The sequence below is a fragment of the Podarcis muralis genome, chromosome 14 (genome assembly GCF_964188315.1).
Source record: "Podarcis muralis chromosome 14, rPodMur119.hap1.1, whole genome shotgun sequence".
NCBI classification, from domain to species: Eukaryota; Metazoa; Chordata; class Lepidosauria; order Squamata; family Lacertidae; genus Podarcis; species Podarcis muralis.
In genome coordinates, this window is record NC_135668.1 from 54,056,049 (window position 1) to 54,076,601 (window position 20,553).

General features: G+C 46.2%; 2 long non-coding RNA genes across 2 annotated transcripts; both read right to left on the minus strand.

The window, feature by feature from the left end:
• Positions 1–2,081: 2,081 nt before the first annotated feature.
• On the minus strand, positions 2,082–7,397 carry LOC114584496 (uncharacterized). Its single transcript, XR_013390613.1, has 2 exons — positions 6,829–7,397; positions 2,082–2,879 (listed from the first exon to the last, which is right to left on the minus strand). It is a non-coding gene; the product is annotated as an uncharacterized LOC114584496 (long non-coding RNA).
• Positions 7,398–15,193: 7,796 nt separating this feature from the next.
• LOC114584469 (uncharacterized) lies at positions 15,194–20,353 on the minus strand. The gene is made up of 2 exons (XR_013390614.1): positions 18,104–20,353; positions 15,194–17,740 (listed from the first exon to the last, which is right to left on the minus strand). It is a non-coding gene; the product is annotated as an uncharacterized LOC114584469 (long non-coding RNA).
• Between the last annotated feature and the right edge of the window lie 200 nt (positions 20,354–20,553).

Here is a 20,553-nt window from a genome sequence, read left to right on the forward strand (position 1 = left end):
AAAACAGTAGAGTTTGAAGGGACCCCCAGGATCATCTAGTCCAACCCCCCTGCAATGCAGGAATCTCAGCTAAAGCATGCAAGACAGATGGCCATCCAACCTTTGCTTAAGAACCTCCAAGGAAGGAGAGTCTACCACCTTCTGTGGGAGGCCGTTCCACTGTCCAACAGCTCTTACTGTCAGAAAGTTCTTCCTGGTGTTGATTCGGAATCTCCTTTCTTGTAGCTTGACGCCATGGGTTCGAATCCTACCCTCCAGAGCAGGAGAAAAGAAGCTTGTTCCCTCTTCCATGTAATAGAGAGGATGGCCATCAGTGTTGGGTTGCGTCCGGGGAGACGGGGGCAATTGGCAGGCCCCCAGCTGGCTCCAGCCCTCCGGCCGGCAGTCAGGCAAACTCCGGTTCTCAGAACAGCATCAAAACTGCGACTCAAGCCTCAGAGACCTTTAGGGACTGAGCACGCAAGCCAGCAGAGATAAGAACTCTTTGCAACAGAAGTTGCGGACAGAGGCATATGTAAGCATATTTACAAGCATTTATTCAGCATCAGGACAAAAGAAAAACATGTCTGCTTCCCTTCGTGTCCAAGCAAACAGCAGCATAGGCAAAAGCTATACACAACGGAAGTCCCCAGCAGACTGTGCTGGAAGGAAACAGACATGTGACATACAACAACTCCACATGCCTGTTCTAAAGGTGGAACTATATCCTAACAATCAGATCTCCTCTCAGTCTCCTCTTTTCCTCACTAAACACACCCAGCTCCTTCAACCGTTCCTCATACAGCTCGGTATCCAGACCCTTGATCATCTTGGTTGCCCCTCCTCTGCCCACGTTCCAGATTGCCAATATCTTTCTTAAATTGTGGAGCCCAGAACTGGACACAGGACTCCAGGTGTGGTCTGACCAAGGCAGAATAAGGTAAAGGTAAAGGGACCCCTGACCATTAGGTCCAGTCGTGACCGACTCTAGGGTTGCGGCGCTCATCTCGCTTTATTGGCCGAGGGAGCCGGCGTCCAGCTTCCGGGTCATGTGGCCAGCAGGACTAAGCCGCTTCTGGCGAACCAGAGCAGCGCAGGGAAATGCCATTTACCTTCCCGCCAGAGTGGTACCTATTTATCTACTTGCACTTTGACGTGCTTTCGAACTGCTAGGTTGGCAGGATAAAGGTAAAGGTATAGGTACCCCTGCCCGTACGGGCCAGTCTTGCCAGACTCTAGGGTTGTGCGCCCATCTCACTCAAGAGGCCGGGGGCCAGCGCTGTCCGGAGACACTTCCGGGTCACGTGGCCAGCGTGACATCGCTGCTCTGGCGAGCCGGAGCCGCACACGGAAACGCCGTTTACCTTCCCGCTAGTAAGCGGTCCCTATTTATCTACTTGCACCCGGGGGTGCTTTCGAACTGCTAGGTTGGCAGGCGCTGGGACCGAACAACGGGAGCGCACCCCACCGCGGGGATTCGAACCGCCGACCTTTCGATCGGCAAGCCCTAGGTGCTGAGGCTTTTACCCACAGTGCCACCTGCGTTGGCAGGATAGAGCAGGACTAATAATTCCCTTGATCTGGACACTCGACTCCTGTTGAGGCAGCCTAGAATTGCATTAGCTTTTCCTGCTGCTGCACCACACTGTTGACTCATGTTAAGCTTGTGGTCCACAGAGATCCCCCTAGATCCTTTTCACATGTACTGCTAGTAAGCCAGGGATCCCCCATCTTAATATTTCTGCACCTGGTTCTTCCTGCCTAATTTCAGAGCCCTCCTCATCCTGCACCTTCCAGGCTTCTTGCAATTTTCTCTGCTTGGGACCGACTTAGTCCTTTCCCAAACTCCTCCAGTGAACGAGAAGAACTTTTGGGCTCCACAATTTTTTTCTGCGCCTTCACTTGGGACCCCAGACTCCACAATGGCTGACCTTCCCTCTTTCCACCTGCCAGTCTTTCTTGGCAGGTTTCCGCCAGCTTCGAGAAAGAAGCATTAAAGAAAAACGACCGCAACGCCCACACAGAAAATGCCCGTGACCCTCTTTGATTCTGAGAATCAAGGTAGTGGGGGGGGGGTGGAAGAACACGCTTCGAAACGATGATTTCAATCTCACATTTTTTAATTAATGCTGCAATAAGGCTAAAACACTCGTTTTTGTATCTTCTGATATGGCACGAGATCACAGACTTTAATTAACATATCTGGAGGGGTAAACAAGCAAGGCTTAAAATTGTGCCAAAAGCAGGGCGGGGGCGGGGGGAGAGTCCCAAACAGAAATGTAGAGCTCGTTTCTTTTACTTTCAACTAAATTCTCCAAAGCTTGGGGTCAGGACACCTTCTCGGAGTGAAAAAGGCCCCAGGTTCAGTCCTGCCATCTACAGATCTGAGGTCCCACAGCTGGGAAGATGTCTCTGACTGCCGCAGCTCCTGGAGAGATGCTTCTGAGCCGACTGCACAGTGCTAAGCTAGAAAGGGACCGGTGGCCTCAAACGGGCACAAGGCAGCTTCCAACATTGTTGATCATGACCGCTCCCTGCCAGGGTAAATCCTCCAAGCATTGTTCTGGTCGCCACTGGAGTGCCACTGGTAAAAATCATCATGCCAAGGCTATGCCAGTTAACTAAATCTTGACTGTGGAATTGTGTTGTTGTCGGCATCTGCCTGTCTCAAGAGACAATGGAGTAAAAGGTAAAGGACCCCTGGGCGGTTAAGTCCAGTCAAAGGTGACTCTGGGGTTGTGGCGCACATCTCACTTTCAGGCCGAGGGAGCCGGCGTTTGTCCACAGACAGCTGTCCGGGTCATGTGGCCAGCAGGACTATACTGCTTCCGGCGCAACGGGACACTGTGACGGAAACCAGAGGGCACGGAAACATCGTTTACCTTCCTGCCACAGTGTACCTTTAAAAAAAAAATAATTAACTTAATTGTTACAAAATATAAGCAAAATATTGCAAATACATATATATATTTCAAATAAGCACATATATATGAAAAAGGAACAAAAGAGAAAAAGAAGAAAAGAGAAGAAAAGAGAAGAAAAAAATAAAGAGGAAAAAAGAAGAAAAATTGGAAGAATTTCTTCCAAGGTTATTCTACAAATATCTCAATATGAATATGAAAATAATAATAAAATTTCATTGACTGACTTCCATCACTTACACTGCACTTCCTATATACATTTTAAGCAAGATTGTATCTTTAAGCAGTACCTATTTCTCTACTTGCAATTTGATGTGCTTTCGAACTGCTGGGTTGGCAGAAGCTGAGACAGAGTAATGGGAGCTCACCCCGTCATTGCGGGGATTCGAACCACCGACCTTCTGATCGGCAAGCCCAAGAGGCTCAGTGGTTTAGACCACAGTGCCACCCACGACCTCCCTGGAGCACAGGCCTGGGCCGTTTGTCTGCAGGTCCTGGGCTGCCCAGATGACAAGACCCCACTCTCAGCCTCTCCAATGGGGTCCAAAGGAAAGCAGGGCAAGATGTTGGGCACCAGTTGCTGGAGTTGCTGGAAGGAGGCATACAAGGGTCCACCCAACCATCTTAGGGACTCTACTCTGGATTTGTGTAGGGTTCCCTCCGGAGCCTTTTCTTCTTATAAATGAAGCAAGCTGATCTGCGGTGTAAGACAACTCTGACTTATACGTCTTTGTGAGATACTGGTAAGCTCTCCTCGCTGCTCAGACATGCCACGTCAAATACGGTCAGTGGTGGTGCAGTGGTTAGAGTGCTGGTCTATGACCTGGGAGACCTGGGTTCAAAGCCCCTCTCTGCCATGAACTGTGTGACTGCAGTAGTAAAAGGGATTGAGGGGGCACCCAGCTGCAACCCTGGGATCTCAAGGAATCTATGCCTCTGGATCTCTCTCTCTCTCTGCCTTTCCTATAAGGAATGGGACTTTTTAGCTTAGAGAACAGGCGAATAAGAGGCGGCATGAAAGCAGTGTATAAAATGATTCGTGACGGGGAGAAAATGCATATAGGGAACTGTTTCTTCCTCTCTACAAACACTAGAACTACTGGGCAGCCAGTGAATGGAAGAGTCAGGACAGAGGGAAGTCCTTCTCCAGGCAGCACATGGTTAATCTATGGAACTCACTTCCACAGGAGGCAGTGATACCCACCAACCTGGATGTTTTAAAAGAGGATGAGAGGAATTCACGGAGGCTGTCTATGGCTCCTAGCCGCAAGGACTGACATTCGGCTTCATCCCAAAGTGCTCGTGTCGTCAGAGAGGGAGAAAAACATTTCTCTGTCCACTTTTCCCAAGCCAGGCATGATTTCATAAATTTCTATCATGCCACCTCTTCCTAGGCTTTTCTCTACGTCCCAAATGCTACAACCTTCCTCCACAAGGGAGTGTCTCCACCCCATTGATCATTTGGGCTGCCCTTTTCTGAACCTTCTCCAGCTCCACGATATCCTCTCTCTTTTTGCACAAAATGCTTCCGTGCTAGGAAAACAAAGAGCGCCCTTAAACCCAGGGTGGGATGGGGGGATTTTATCAGCCCTGGGGGCTGCATCCCCTCTCATCGTGGGCTAACAGGTGGGCAAAGAGGTGGGCGGCATTCCAGCCATGCAAAAGTCAGTGGTTTCTAAACGGGCACCCCCACCCCAACCACAGTTTAGAGGTCCTGGGCCCCAAGGAAGTCAGACTATCCTCCACCAGGGCCAGGGCCTTCTCAGTGATGCCTCCGAGCTGATGGAATGCTCTGTCCCAGGAGACCAGGGCCCTGCAGGATTTAACCTCCTTCCGTCAGGCCTGTAAGACAGAGCTATTCCGCCTGGCCTTTAATTTGAATTCAGCCTGTTCTTTTATTTCCCTTCCCTTCCTTCCCCCTCCCCTTCTATGAGACCCCACAGCTAATTCTCCCCTGGTTTCCTCGCTTGCCCAAGTAGGACCAGTTCAGCCAGCTAGCCCTGGGGATTATCTAATGCTTATTTCCCCTAAATTGATTTTGAATTTTATTGTTATTCATGTTTTTATACTGTATTTTATGCTGCTTTTATAATTAAATGTCTTAAATTTGTTGCTAGCTGCCCTGAGCCTGGTTTTTGAACCGGGAAGGGTGGGGTATAAATAAAAATTTATTTATTATTATTATTAATCTCTCTGTCCTCCCATTCGGGTAAGCAAGAGGCAGGGTTGCATTGTGAGGATGTACTCTAGGCCGGCTGGGTGGGGAGCAGGAGGGGCTTAAGGAGAAGGGGTGTGCCTTGGGGAGGGTCCCAAGCAGGGCTGGATAGGGACCGCATCAGAGTGGCTTGTAGGTCACTCCAAATCTTCTCTTCCATCAATTGAGGAGGTCACAAGTGTAGGAATGTTCAGGGAGGCAGGAGAGGATATATTGTTTATTAATATCCTTCCTAATTTGCGCTAGCAAGTTCCTTCACTTAGCAGAGTTTCACATTCCCCTGTTAAACACACAGCAGATAGCTGGTTGCAGGCTTGTGTAAGCCTCTCAATATTACATTCCTGGCAAGTCCCCTTATATCCCTCTTGAAAGAATGAACATGCCACAATCTTGTGTAAAGTATATAAAAGAAGTTTACTCACATCATCAGTTCACAGTTGGTTCCCTGAAGGCAGACTTAGTTACAAAGTATATACATGTGGATCTATCCCATATGGGGATAATCCCAGTGTCCTCTGGAAGCCAACAGAGCATCTCTAGCTAAAAAGCTGCTCCAACGACGGAGGAAGTCAAAAGAGAGAGAGTGTGCAGTGTGTCTTGTCCTTTTGTTACCTGGACAGGTAAGGTCACACCCACCTCTGGTCACATGCAAGGGGAAGGGTGCTCCAAGCCAGGAGGAAACAGGAAGTTTTTGACTAGCTGGACCAAACATCCCCCTGCATGTCCACTCTAGGAAATCCCACAACAAGCACATGGGAGGAAGGAGATCTCTGCTCTTCCAGTATTTTCAAATCAGCACTGCAACCTCCTCTCTGATTCAAATATATGTGGGGAAGTCAGGAAAGAGAACAAATGGGAAATTCTATTTATTTCCCGTTTGGATAAAGGCATTATCACAAGATTTTGTAATCTTGGATCATACATGCATGAGAATTTGATATAATTGCAGCAGACCTAAAGCAGAACTGTTTGAAAGCCTTCCATGAATGGTATTTAATGCCTTGAACTTGATATCTAAGTTAGGGTTTGATAAATGTTGGCAAAGTGAATGAAACAAGGCAGATTGCATACACATCTCCTGGAATTGTTCTCAAATAGAAGCACTCCGTTCAGGCTAATATCTCTGATATGGAACCTAAAGTATTTCTGCTTGGTTATCTAAAAGATGTTATTCTGGAAAATGATCAAGAAATAAGATTATTATAGTCAAAAATGTGGGGGGTTGGGGAGTTTATCTTCTACTATATCTGAATGGACTGAGAAAATTTGGTCTATAGTAAATGATGATTAAGCTAGCTTATTACAAAGGAATACATATAAACCAATCTACAGGTTTATGGGGGGAAATGGGTATTTTCTGTAATGTTTTAGAACAACAACTTCAGTGATAATATCCAACCTGATGCTGCTTTCAACCTGCTGTGTCTGTATTTCTTTATTCTCTGTATCTTTGCTTTATTTTGTTTCATAGGGGTATAACTCTTTTTAATTGTCTTACTCCAGCTCAAACAACGGAGTGTGCAAGTTTTTCGTCTTTCTCTGGAAGGTCTGATCCTTCCCCAGCTGCTTGCAAAAAAGAAATCCCCCTTTGTTTACTAGAACTGGGAGGAAAAGAAGCTGGAGATTCTTCCAACGCAAAGCCCCTCCTTTGAAACTGACATTTCCAGAACAAATCAAAACTGCAACGCCCACCTTCTGCTGCAGCAAACCTACCCGGGAAAGGAGCATGGCAGGAGCAGGACTGGAATGTCATTTGTCAAAGCCTGGAGCTGCTTTTGAGGCCTGCCTCTCTCTCAGGCCCAGGTCCTCCCTGCAGGGTTGGTGTTAAAAAAGACATTGGTCCACATCATACTGTGTCAGAGGTTTTCAAAGTTTTCCATATCCGCTTGCCTGCCCGCACAGGTTGTCTTGTCACCGATGCCCAGGGCAATTGCAGGGGATTCTGGGATAAAGTGGTGCCTTGGTTCTCAAACGCCAAAAACCTGGAAGTAAGTGTTCCGGTTTTCAAACATTTTTCGGAAGCCGAACGTCCGATGCGGCTGTCAGCTATTGTTTCCGGGCGCCTGCCCCAATCAAAAGCTGCGCCTTGGTTTTTGAACATTTCCAAAGTGAAACGGACTTCCAGAATGGATTAAGTTTGGCACTTTTGTTTTTGCTGTTTATTTTGCGTTTTTGTTTTTGAGGCTTTTTCGGTTCATTTGTTTTTATAACTGTGTGGAGCCCAGTTCAGCTACTGATTGATTGATTGATTGATTGATTGTGTGACTGTGGAAATGGATAAAAGCCCCCCCATCCAAACAATGACTGTCATCAGTGCAGGTAAGGAAAAAATAATAATTTTAAGTTTTATCATCTACAGTACTGTCTTATTTATTTTATAGTACAGCACATTGTTGATTGCTTTCATTTTATGGATCAATGGCCTCGTTAGACAGTAAAATTCACATTCAATTGCTGTTTTAGGGGTTGGTTTTAAAAGTCTGGAACGGATTAATCTATTTTGCATTCCTTTCTATGGGAAAGTGCACCTTGGTTTTGGAACGCTTTGGTTTTGGAATGGATTTCTGGAACGGATTAAGTTTGAGAACCAAGGTGCCGCTGTATGTGGCCATTGGTGGCACACTCCTCGGCAGTATCCAGACCCCTGCTGGGTTGTGACTCTGCCCCAAATGATCTGGTAGAGCATGCCAGGAATTCCCCGTGGCTTTTCGCTATAGGGAAAAATCAGCAGTGGTGGGTGAGATGTCTTCTCAAGGGATCTGGACCCCAGCCTTTTCCAAGTGCAGTCATACCTCGGGTTACAGATGCTTCAGGTTGTGTTTTTTCGGGTCACGGACGCACTGAAACCCAGAAGTACTGGAATTGATTACTTCCAGGTTTTGGCAGTCACACATGCACAGAAGTGCTAAATTGTGCCTTGCGCATGCGCAGAAGCGCTGAATCACAATCCGCGTATGCGCACACACGGCGCTGTGGGTTGCAAACGCTGTGGATTACAAACGTGCTTCCCGCACGGATCACGTTCGCAACCCGAGCGTCCACTGTATGTCCAGTGGGGGGAAACTAAGCATTTGAAAGGGTTTGGCAAGTGATGCAAACTGTAAGTCAAGAAAACAGAAAAGCAAATCTTTATTTTTTAACATATGGCAATGGAGGGTTACACATATCCTGGGCAAGTACAGTGGTAGTGCCGTTCACTGCTGCTTCTGACGGCAAAATATCTTGAGCCAGCCAGGGCTGCAGGGACCTAAATTTCTCAGGAATATTCCAGGGGGAGACCTTGCATTTTCAGCTTCCACTTTACAAAGAGCCTCAGAATTTTAGTGGTAGTGCTATAAGGTAAAAAGGAAAAAAAATGTAGGCAGACCCAGTTGCTAAAGGCTCCCTAAGAAATAAACCTGTTCCCGGCTTCAAACATTTCAGCTTTTAGGAATGTTCTAGGATAGCTGACAAGCACTTAAGTTTCATTTTCTCAATACTGAATAAGATTTAAACATTTTGGAAATGAAAGCACAACTATGAAATAGCAGTTCCATTGCGCCAAGCACATTGCGGAAAGTTTTCTGTTTGTTGCCCTGAAAATGCAAACATTGCTGATGAGAATTTGAAAGGCTATTTCCACATATGCCTCACGAGTTCCGTTCTGGCAACAGCCAAGAAAAGGCAACAAGCTTCCGTCTTAAAGCATAATGGGAGCAATTCCATCTGAGAAAATTATTGATTCTCTCGACAGGTTTCACACTGAAAGGGATTGGCACATTTCAGCGTCCTTCAGCCAAGTCGGGCAAGACCTGGCTTGCATATTCCTCAGATTAAATACTCACCAGAGCTGCTGATGTAGGTGCAAAATTTCTCAGGCTCCTGACATGCGAAGCTGCCATAAAGCTTTGATGTTCACTGTCAAACATTTTCGACTTACGCTCACTCGGGGCCTTCTGCACCGCAAAGTTTTGCTCCAGTTTCCCCCACAAAACATCCTGGGAGTTGCAGTTTGATGAAGGCTCTGAGAATTTCCCTCTTTGCAGAACTACAACTCCCAGGGCACCCCAGGAGACAGAATGGTGCTCATTCAACTGGCTTAGGTCTGTGGTGTAGACCGATTTCATTTAATTGTGGCCGTCTAGGAGTTTTGGTCCCATCACCTCCTGGCAAATAGAAGGGGAAGAAATGGAGGCAGTGAGAGATTTTACTTTCTTGGGCTCCATGATCACTGCAGATGGTGACAGCAGCCACAAAATTAAAAGACGCCTGCTTCTTGGGAGAAAAGCAATGACAAACCTTGACAGCATCTTAAAAAGCAGAGACATCACCTTGCCAACAAAGGTCCGTATAGTTAAAGCTATGGTTTTACCAGTAGTGATGTATGGAAGTAAAAGCTGGACCATAAAGAAGGCCGATGGCCGAAGAATGGATGCTTTTGAATTATGGTGCTGGAGGAGACTCTTGAGAGTCCCACAGACTGCAAGAAGATCAAACCTCTCCATTCTGAAGGAAATCAGCCCTGAGTGCTCACTGGAAGGACAGATCCTGAAGCTGAGGCTCCAATACTTTGGCTACCTCATGAGAAGAGAAGACTCCTTGGGAAAGACCCTGATGTTGGGAAAGATGGAGGGCACAAGGAGAAGGGGACGACAGAGGATGAGATGGTTGGATAGTGTTCTCGAAGCTACAAACATGAGTTTGACCAAACTGCGGGAGGCAGTGGAAGACAGGAGTGCCTGGTGTGCTCTGGTCCAGGGGGTCATGAAGAGGCGGACACGACTAAATGACTAAACAACAAAGGAGTTTTGGATTACAGTTCACCTCAGCCCCAGCCAGAGGAGAACTTGCTGAGCAGCAAATCGACCTGCCTCCTTCGCTGAAAACGCCAAGATCTTATCCGGCTTTTCGGATAGATCAGCCTTGCAAATAATTCCACCAAAGTTGCACACAAACTTTTTGCCATCTCACCTGTCCAGACATGTATGTGAGTCAGGCATAGCAGTTGCCTGAAAGAGGAGTTGAACTTGCATCCAGTGTACCACACACACAAAACAAGCCCCTGGAGGCTAATTGCCAACGTCGGTTGACGACTTTATGATACTTGGGCGTTTCCTGGCTAGCAATAATTGAGCTATGTAAAAATAATCAAATGACATTTGCTCCAGAGGCTGCTGCCAACATCTGATTTATTTCTACCCTGACAGGTAAGCAAGCAAGGAACGTGGCAGAGGGGTGATTCTGACACATTTTTCATTATTCTTCTCACAGGTCTCTTATTTCCTGAAGTCAGTGTTTCTCTAAAATACTGAAACAGGGCGGTCCCAGGCAATAGTTTGGGGGGGACCAACTTCCAGGTGTTTTAGGATTACAGCCTCAAAACGCAAACCTTGACTCAGAAGGAAGCCCCCCCCCCTTGGGTTCAAAGGCACTTGATCCTGGGTATATATAATATTTCAGCCTTCAAGAACAATTATAATCTGTGGCTGTGATCTAACCAAGGACTGAACAAGGGGCAGAGATGACCTTCTGCCACAGATCCCAGGGGACACTTTTAACTGCACCCACAAGACGGTGTGTTTCCTGGTCGCCTCACCTGGGAAAGGTTCAGAAAAGGGTGGCCAAAATTATCCAGTGAAGGAAGCAACTCTTCTATGAAGAACAGTTGCAGCGTTTGGGACTTCTTAGAGTAGATCAAACCTCTCCATTCTGAAGAAAATCAGCCCTGAGTGCTCACTGGAAGGACAGATCCTGAAGCTGAGGCTCCAAGACTTTGGCCACCTCATGAGAAGAGAAGACTCCCTGGAAAAGACCCTGATGCTGGGAAAGATGGAGGGCACAAGGAGAAGGGGACGACAGAGGATGAGATGGTGGGACAGTGTCCTCAAAGCTACCAGCATGAGTTTGACCAAACTGCGGGAGGCAGTGGAAGACAGGAGTGCCTGAGTGTGCTCTGGTCCAGGGGGTCACGAAGAGTCGGACATGACTAAACAACAACAAAGATTAGAGAAAAGGCAAGGAAGAGGCATGCGATGGAAGTTCATGAAACTACGCCTGGCATTGAGAAAGAGGCCAGAGAAAAGTTTTTCTCCCTCTCTCCTACGCAGGAACCCGTGGACATCCAAGGAAGATGAAATGGAAGATTGAAGACAGATAAAAGAAATTACTTCTTCACGCAGCACAGAGTTAAACTCTGGAACTCCCTCCCACATGAGGCCACCAATTTGGATGGCTTTAAAAGAGGATCTGACGAATTCGTGAAGGAGGAGAGGGTTGTTGCCTCCACGGCTGGAGGGCAGCAATGCTTCTGAATGCCAGTTGCTGGAGAGTTGCTCTTGTGCAAAGGATCCTGTGTGTATTTGGTTGGCACAAAATGGGCCTGATCCAGAAAGGATCTTTTCTCATTCTTACGTTTTTGGATGCTTTTTTTCTTCTAAGCACAGCATTCTTGCATCCCATCTCACAAGCCGCTTCTGAAACGCCTCTCGTTTTTCCCCCAGACCTGTTTTAGCCTGCAGGATGCAGAGATGGAATCTGAGGGGGGGGGGGGGGCGAAATGCAAAGCGGTTTTGGGAATGCGGAACTGGCATCCCAGTTCTTTAGAATTGAGGGGGGTGGGGGAATTGTGGGTGCAAATGGTAGCACCCGAAACAAAACCACCAAGGAATGTGGGCATTTGAAAACAGAAATAAATGCAACTTGTCACGATGCACGAAGAGGAGAGGCAACGCCCAGAGGCGCAAATGCAGCCACGAAAAAAGGCTACTAATTTATGGGTGAAATAGATGTGTGTTTGTGGAGGGGCGGGGGGAGCGCTGCAACATTAATCCTGACGGCTGTATTGGGCACCATCTGGGCAGAAACATTTCTCCCCCCCCCCCCGAAACAACCCACCAAGATTGCAGTTTTGCTGAAATCCAGCTGGGATTAGGATGTGATTCCAGCTAATCCAAGGGCGTTTTAAAACACCCTGAATGTTACACCCCTCCCCTCGCTCCTCTTTCCCTTTCTTTCTTTCTTTCCTTCCTTCCTTCCTTTCTCCTCTGCAACAGTTGTCCTTTCAAAGCAACGCCTTCTCTCCATCTCCCCTTTAAAATTTCATTTGGAGGAAAATAATTATCCCCCCCCTCTTTGCATGGTCGCTGCAGCGTGCAGATTAGGATTTTATATATGACAAATTAACATTTATAAACACAGCCCCCCAACATTTTAGGGGGGCTCCCTATGGCGTCTTGGGGGTGCCTGTCCGACGTTACCTGCCCCGCTCTCCTCTCCCTCCCCCCTCGCATTTTGCGTTCAGTGCCATCTATTCAAATTAATTCTGCTAATGGAGCTGCTGGTGGCGTGTGGCGCATTTCAATTAAACGGGGTTCGTAATACCGTACAGTACTTTATAAAGCGACCTGCTGCTCTGCAGGTGGGGGCAGGGAAGAGATTGCTTTTGCTGGAGGGAGGGGAGAGGCTTAAGAGTGTGTGTGTGTGTGTGTGTGTGTGTGTGTGTGTGTGTGTGTGTGTGTGTTGTTTTTTTAAAAGCTGCAACAAAAGAGGGAGGGTAAGAGACCTCTAACCCCTAAGAAATTAGGAATGCAAAGGTATGCAAGAAGCTTTATCCTCCATGCAAATAGGAAAAGGTGCAATGAAGCAAAAGCAACAGGGGGGTTATTTCCCCCGCCCCCCTGCGCTCAAAAAAATGAATTTTAAGTCCCCTAAATATGTTGGCAATAGATTGAAAGAGAGGGGGGGGGGAGAGCTGCAGGCAATCTTGTTTTTCTAAGGAGAACCCTTAAGAAACCTCCTTTTTTAATAGGCAATATTGATTGCATTTGGTCGGGAGATGCTTTGCACTGGAACAAAAAAAAATATATTGATGGCAAAATTTGGTGTTTCTGAATGCCGTTTTCTTCTTTTTGAGCAGAGCTGCACACAGCCGGTCGAAGAGCTGCACACAGCCCCCAATTGCCCCCTTCTCATGCCTCTCTGAGCCCAGACGCCCCCACCGAAAGGGGGACCCAAAAACCCCACCCATTTCTCTTGGGTGTAAAGAAAACATGAGTGGGCAGTCATCGCCCTTCACTGACTTTTGGGTGGGGTCAGATTTTGCCCTCATCCTGAACCCCAGGGGCCAAATTAGCATAATCTGCACTCACTGGCGACAAACCTAGACAGCATCTTAAAAAGCAGAGACTTTACCTTGCCGGCAAAGGTCCGTATAGTTAAAGCCATGGTTTACCCAGCAGTGATGTATGGAAGTGAGAGCTGGACCATCAAGAAGGCTGATCGCTGAAGAATTGATGCTTTTGAATTATGGTGCTGGAGGAGACTCTTGAGAGTCCCATGGACTGCGAGACGTTCAAACGTATCCATTCTGAAGGAAATCAGCCCTGAGTGCTCACTGGAAGGACAGATCGTGAAGCTGAGACACCAATACTTTGGCCACCTCATGAGAAGAGAAGACTCCCTGGAAAAGACCCTGATGTTGGGAAAGATGGAGGGCACAAGGAGAAAGGGACAACAGAGGACGAGATGGTGGGACAGTGTTCTCGAAGCTACTAGCATGAATTTGACTAAACTGCAGGAGGCAGTGGAAGACAGGAGTGCCTGGCGTGCTCTGGTCCGTGGGGTCACAAAGAGGTGGACATGACTAAATGACTCAACAACAACAACAAGCACTGATTGGCAGCCGCAAATCTCCAGGGGTTCAGGCACAGGACCTTGCCAGCCCCCCCCCCCCAGAGATGCTGCCAGAGGACGATGGAACCTGGGAACCTCTGCCTGCCAAGGAGGTGCTCTAACCACTGAGCTACGTTGCCCCTTCCCAGGAGATCGCCACCCTGAGCTCGTGCTGGAAGCCAGTGCTGGGATTCCAGTGGGCCTCACTGGTTCTACTGGTCCCGGCGGTGCTCGGGGAACCTGGCACCACAACCCAGCCCAGTCCGAAATATCCTTGTAAGCAGAGATGGCGAAAGTTGAAAGGAGAAGCTGAAGGTATGTACAGGAAAGAGACATTGAAATGATAGAGAAAAGGCGAGGAAGAAGCAACATGACCAAAGTGTGTAAAATCATAGAATGGTGGAGTTGGAAGGGACCACCCAAGGTCATCTAGTCCAACCCCCTGAAATCCAGGAATCTCAGCTAAAACATCCAGGACAGATAGCAATTCAGCCTCTGCTTAAAGACCTCCAAGGAAGGAGAGCTCCCCATCTCCCGAAGGAGACCATTTCAAGGTCGAACAGCCCTTACTGTCAGAAAGTTCTTCTTGAGGTTAGTCGGAATCTCCTTTCTCGTAACTTGGATCCACGGTTTCGAGTCCTGCCGTCCCGAGCAGGAGAAAAGAAGCTTGTTCCCTTTTACCTCTTCCACGTGACAGCCCTTCAGATGCTATCATATGTCTACTATGTAGACAAAGATTAAATGTAAAGTATTGGTTGTGTTTAGAATAGATTTATGAAAGATTTAGAAAAAAATCTATTGATTAGAATATTTGAGATTGTGTGGGGAAAATAGGGAATAACAGATACAATCTTGCTTAAAAGGTATATAGGAAGTGCAGTGTAAGCGATGGAAGTCAATCAATGAAATTTTATTAATATTTCATATTGAGATATTTGTAGAATAAATTTGGAAGAAATTCTTCCAAATTTTCTTCTTCTTTTCTCTCTCTATTTTTTCTTCTTTTTTCTTTTTTCTTTTCTTCTTTTCTTCTCTTTTGATCTTTTTTTATAAATGTGTGCTTATCTGAAATATATATGTATGTATGTATTTGCAATATTTTGTTTATATTTTGTAATAATTGTGTTAAATTAATTAATTAAATTTAAAAAAACACACAGAAAAAACAGATACTATCATATCTCCTCTCAGTCTCCTCTTTCCTGGACTAAACATACTCAACTCCTTCAACCGTTCCTCATCTGGCTTGGTTTCCATGCATTAGCAAAACAACAACAAATCTATGGTTACGTGAAACATACTCAATAAACACACAAGACGTAACCGGCTGTATTTTTGAATAAATAAGCTATACCATTCATTGTATCAAATTGTAGATTTCAATGGAAGTCTCATAAAGTTCAACGAAAAAAGCAGAAGACCCAGTGGATCAGTTCATTCTATATTCCGTTCATGCATAAGGTCCATACATGTATAAGTTTCTATTCCACCTGTCTGTTCACAGAGTCCAATAATCCACATGAAGAGTTGTTACAGTTCCACAGAATCCTTTCACAGAGTCTAAGACAAGGATTTCTGGAATATTAGCCTTGTTTCGCCATCTAGGCTTCATCAGAAGTACAGGTAAGGCAAACAAATACAATATGGTAATCTCACACATTTTCCAGCAAAAATAATATAAAAAAGCCTTCAACTACTGTACATACCATATGTAATGTTCCAGGATAGTGGATCTTATAGCATCCTAGTGGTTGCAGTAAGCAACAAAGCAGGATTATATGGACAAGCACAATATTGGTTTGGTTTGATTGGTGGACAAGCACAATAATCTGGCTTGGTTTCCATGCCTGACATGGAGAAAGCGGATAGACGGAACGTTTCCTCCCTCTCTCCTAACTCGTGAACAGCCAACGAAGCCAGAATGCCAGAAGATTCAGGACAGAGGAAAGGAAGGACTTCTTCACGCAGCGCAGAATTACCGTATTTTTCGCTCCATAAGGCGCACCTAGTTTTTAGAGGAAGAAAGGGGGAAAGCCCCGTTTTTGGGCGGATCAGCTCTCAGTTGTGCAGCTTCTTTTGCAAAGGGGGAAAGCCCCTTTTTTTTTGAGGATCAGCTCAAAGTTGTTGAGCTTACCTTGCAAAGGGGGGAAATCCTGTTTTTATGGGGTTCAACTCACAGTTACCTGCAGCTTCTTTAGAAAAGGAAAGGGAGCCGTTTCTACAGTTTCCAGACAGATAATCTAATCAGCCAGTCACATGTCGCTGGGGAAACAAACAGCCTCCATCTGCAGAACATTCAACAATGGAAGCCTGGGTAAGGAGCTGGAAAGGGAGCCAGTGATCGACCACACATTTGCTCCATAAGACGCACAGGCATTTCCCCTTACTTTTTAGGAGGAAAAAAGTGTGTCTTATGGAGCGAAAAATACGGTAAACTTCGGAACTCCCTCCCACAGGAGGCAGGGATGGCCAACTTGGATGGCTTTACAAGAGGATTGGGCAAATGCATGGAGGAGGAGAAGGCTATGGAGGGCGACTAGACATGGTGGCTATGCTTTGCCTCCACCGTTCGAGACAGCAATGTTCCTGGATCCCAGTTGCTGGAAAGCACAAGAGGGGAGAGTTGCTCTTGTGCTCACAACCTGCTTCCTGATTTCCCACAAGGATCTGGCTGGCTCCTGTGAGAACAGAATGCTGGACCAGATCTTTTTAAACTGCAGCTGGGCCCCACTCCCTCAATGGTTGGGGCCCCAGACAGCAAAGCCAATTGAAATCAGGGCTGTCAACTGATTATCCCTTTTCCCCCGCAGCAGATTAATCGCCTGCCTTTCAGCTGATCAATTAAACTGAAACACATTTTGCATCTCGCCCAGCCCCGCCTATGGGTGCCTCTCTGAGAAGTGTGCTATCGCTTGCAATTTAATAAACAGAGCTATCACTCAGAGCTGAAGGCAAAGGTCATCTTTCATATTATGTTTCATCGCTTACCAAGGGAGAAACATGCAGAAACCAAAGCAGGGAGGCAGGGAGGTACCTTGGACTGAGACCAACCATTGGTTGTCCACCTGCCTCAGGACCGTCTCCATCTGGGGGTCCCAAACTCCCCCTCCCTCCCACAGACCTCCAGAAAATTGCCAAGAACCTTTGCGGACCATTTAATGGTTTTTCTGCCTGTAGCTGCCGTAATGCACTGTGCTAGGTGCTGCATCATTCTTCCCATAAATTGCATTTGTTCTTTCTTTCTTTCTTTACAGCATTTATGTTCCACCTTTCCTCCGAGGAGCTCAAAGGGGCATGCGTGCTTCTCGCTTCGCCCGTTTTCTCCTCACAAGAGCCCTGTGAGGGAGGCCAGGCTGAGAGGCAGTGACTGGCTCAAGGCCACCCAGAGAGCTTCATGGGGGGGAAGGGATTTGGCCTCCCAGGTCATAGACTAGCGCTCTAACCAGTAAACCACACCGGCTCTCAAACTTTGGAGGTGGGAGCTAAATTGTGTGTTTTTTACGGAAAACACATATACAACTTAGAATGGATTTGAGGCAAATTGTGCCACAGAGGTTGAGTTTCACAGAGTTGTAATCATCTATCATCTATCTATCTATCTATCTATCTATCTATCTATCTATCATCTATTTATCATCTATCTATTTATCATCTATCTATCATTAAGTTCTCAAACTTAATCCGTTCCAGAAGTCCATTCCAAAACCAAAGCGTTCCAAAACCAAGGCGCGCTTTCCCATAGAAAGCAATGCAAAACGAATTAATCCATTCCAGACTTTTAAAATCAACCCGTAAAACAGCAATTTAGCATGAATTTTACTATCTAACGAGACCAATGATCCATAAAATGAAAGCAATAATCAATGCACTGTACTATAAAATAAATAAGACAGTACTGTAGATGATAAAAATTTAAATTAAATATTTTTCATACCTGCACTGATGACATCTGGAGGGCTGAGTTTGGGGGCGCCTGCTAAATAAACCATATAATTCCAAGAAATGAGAAACATCTAAAGAAGGCAGTTAATTAAAGAATGACTCGTATTGAGGTGGACTGAAGTCATCTCAAAAGATTAGTATGTTAATGATTGATAATTCAGAATATTAATTATGGTGGAGGGAAAATGTTTATTTAGTTCATATGTATTGTAATGTTTTTGTTTATATTTATTTTTGGTTTGAACGTTGGGCTCTTTTTTTTTCTTTTGGATTTATGTAAGACACAAAATGCAATAAAAACTATTAATAAATAAAAAAGATGCTCAAACCGTCTTGCCCCAGGGAGCAACCTGGCTGCCGAATTCTGCACCAGCTGAATGGAAGGAAGAAGACTCACCCATTCCTCTCCATCCTTCATGTCCCTTGCTGGCCCCCACCAACATTTAATGCCTCCCCCTTCCAGCTTCTCAAGGCAGGAAGGAGAAATGGGCGAGAACTCAGCCCAGCACACTTATTTCCCCTTTTCTGCGCAGACAAGTTTTTCAAGAGGCCTTTCTGACCAGGCGGCCTCCTTGGAATGCTGACTGGCCCAAACAAGTTCTGCAGGATTCTTCTTCTTCACCCTGAAGAGAATGAAGGGGGCAAACGCCGCCTGCTTCCTCTCTCATCCCCAGCACCCCCCCCCCTGCCAAGCCTCAGTTGGCGGCAGAAAGGGCCTCTTTCCAGGGGCTTCCATCAAGGATCACAAAAGCTCCTTGGTTTTCAGGAAACAATAAGACATAGCATTACTGATAAACGGAGCAGATTTTTAAAAAATGATAATAATAATATTTTTATTGGTTTTCCATATCTTCTTTCTTCTTCTGTTCCACCTGGCCTTTGGTTTGGACTCAGTCTGACCCTTATGTTTCCCTCCCCTTACGGTTTTGATCTATGGGCTACTTTGAAAATGAGGCTGCATTTTAAATTGCATTTTAACCTGTATTTTAAATTGGTGGTTTTTTCCCCTATTATGTTTTTACTGTAATTTTGCTGGTGTTAGCCGCCCTGAGCCCGGCTCTGGCAGGGGAGGGTTGGGTATAAATAAAATTTATTATTATTATTTATTATTATTCTTTGGCAATCCCTCGTAGCCGAGTAAAATTGTCTTCCATAAACACGGTTTTAACAATGAGTCCGTAAGTGACTGTGGAGGCCAATTCTGGATCCACACATCCTTCCACAGTGGGGACATTGGTTTCCGGGTGGGAGTTGATCACGGTGTGGATTTGGCAAGCATGGCTTCCTCTTAGCACGTTTCTCCCTTGCGTCCTGAGTTCGAGTGTCTTCAAAGCCCACGACACCTTTGGTCAAGGCTGTTCTCCAACTGGAGCGCTCGCAGGCCAGTGTTTCCCAGTTGTCAGTGTTTATACTACTTTTTTTAGATTTGCTTTGAGAGATTCTTTAAACCTCTTTTGTTGACCACCAGCATTACACTTTCCATTTTTAAGTTCAGAATAGAGTAGTTGCTTTGGAAGACAATAATCAGGCATCCGCACAACATGACCAGTCCAACGAAGTTGATGTTGAAGAACATTGCTTCAACACTGGTGATCTTTGCTTCTTCCAGTACACTGGCATTAGTTCTCCTGTCTTCCCAAGTGATGTGTAGAATTTTTCGGAGACATCATTGATGGAATCTTTCAAGGAGTTGAAGATGTATCCAAAAACAAAACTAGCAAACACTGGTTACAAACAGACCACCTTTGACCAGGGGAGTGCATAACTGAGTGCAGAAGCCAAAGGATGCTTTTGCAAAAATAGGTGCAAGTTGCTCAGCTAGATCTAAGGAGCGTTTCACCTGAGCTTGCCCCAAACTCTGGCACCTGTGTGCCCTCCTTTCACAGAAGACAGACTTCTTCTTTTTCCCTTTTTTGCTGAAAGAGTGCCTGGCCCAAGTTCAGCTTAAAGATAAAGAACCAGCAAAAAACCACTTTGAAGTCTCTTTGGTTTCAATTAAGTGGCTTGTTAATTTTTCGAAGCGAAGGAGGTTCCACACCCTGCGCTCAGAAATCTGTTCAGGCTGCCAGCTTGTTCCTGGGACCTGCTTAGGGCTTTACTTTTTAGTAAACGAAAGCCCTAATATCTGTGGACTGTCTTGCCACCACCACCCCTATTCCACCAGTCTGAGATGCTGGAAGTGGCCCTGCCACAAATGCCGTGGGACATCCACTCTGCCGGCCGCCAGAAAATCCCCCGCTCGCTGCCATGAGCCAGGCCCCCTCACGGACACGGCTTCAGATGCCACCTAAAAACCTTTTATTGCAGCCAGCATATCCAGGCGTGTTTGAGAGCCTCCCTCCACTGCCTCTTGGAATACTTGTCTGAGCACAAACGTTTATGCCACATTTCTAAAGGCTTGCCGAGGCAGGCTCAAGAAGACCTCCGCGACAGGCAAGGCAACCTCGGTTTTTGGTTTTTTTAAATAGATTTTTATTAGTTTTACATAAAGTTATACACAAAAGCTGAAGGCTGAGTGCCGAAGAATGGATGCTTTTGAATTCTGGTGCTGGAGGAGACTCTTGAGAGTCCCATGGACTGCAGGAAGATCAAACCCCTCCATTCTGAAGGAAATCAGCCCTGAGTGCTCACTGGAAGGACAGATCCTGAAGCTTGGACAGATCCAAGACTTTGGCCACCTCATGAGAAGAGAAGACTCCCTGGAAAAGTCCCTGATGTTGGGAAAGATGGAGGGCACAAGGAGAAGGGGACGACAGAGGACGAGATGGTTGGATAGTGTTCTCGAAGCTACTAACGTGAGTTTGACCAAACTGCGGGAGGCAATGGAAGACAGGAGTGCCTGGCGTG